The sequence below is a fragment of the Protopterus annectens genome, chromosome 3.part0 (genome assembly GCF_019279795.1).
Source record: "Protopterus annectens isolate FY-2018-M chromosome 3.part0, PAN1.0, whole genome shotgun sequence".
Taxonomy (NCBI): Eukaryota; Metazoa; Chordata; order Ceratodontiformes; family Protopteridae; genus Protopterus; species Protopterus annectens.
The window spans coordinates 69,563,980-69,564,835 of NC_056731.1; the positions used below are offsets into that span (position 1 = coordinate 69,563,980).

General features: G+C 42.3%; 1 protein-coding gene across 2 annotated transcripts in view; it reads right to left on the reverse strand.

The window, feature by feature from the left end:
- PDCD6 (programmed cell death 6) overlaps nt 1–314 on the reverse strand; it is a 268,864-nt gene extending 268,550 nt beyond the window's left edge. For both annotated transcript variants that reach the window (XM_044064592.1, XM_044064591.1), the window contains exon 1: nt 1–314. This exon is cut by the window's left edge and continues 83 nt beyond it. The gene's annotated coding sequence lies outside the window, so the exon portion shown is untranslated.
- Nucleotides 315–856: the final 542 nt, after the last annotated feature.

The window sequence follows — 856 nt, forward strand, 5'->3', positions numbered from 1 at the left end:
AATCTTAACTAGTCCTGACAGTTTACAACGGCTACGTGAGAAGCGTTGGTGTGCACCACTCTGTAATTAGTAATGTTTCCGCTTTCGTTGCTTGAGATTAAGAAATGGCAGGAATGAGGCGTGCCAGAGTTAAGTAAACCACAACTAATACCGTAGAATTGGGTGCTACGGCTCGACTGACTGGCGTAACCAACGTTTTAATAGCGTTTCTATTTTATACAACAGGGAAGGTAATCTGAAATCCTTCTGAGGCTTGAGCTCTGCACTACTTGCAATGAAAGATGAACGAAAAGTGAAAGTAATGAAACATCTGTTTGTGAGCGCCAGTGGTTGACTGCTGCAGCTCGGTAACGCCTACCTACTGCCATATTGTGGATGTCAAAATCGAAAGGGGTGCCTGTGCTAACTATACCGTACATATTGATGATTGATTATTAAGAGGGTGTAGAAGTTGCTTTTTTACGAGGGCACTAGAAGAAACTAAAAACTGGGAGATTTGGGGGGGGGGGGGGGGCTGCCTTAGGAATCTAAAATGTGCACTTTTATACTTTCTATTATCCACTACCGTAACAGAAACATTGTTAAACATTCGTTAAAACTTCTAGAGCTCGTGTCTAACCTGCAAGATAGGAACAATACTAGGCAAGCAGTCACTGGAACCATACGATACTATATGCACCTTTAAGATGACACTTTGAAGTTTTTACCACCTTTTCTAAGCACTTAGTAGTGCTGCTCTTAGCTCCCTTGTGTGGGTATTTCTAGAACCGCTGGTTTAAGAAGTAGTAGATCAAATAGGACCGGTTCTTTCATGTCTCAAAAAACAAGTAGGTCACTTTGGAGCAGCCAGAAGGCT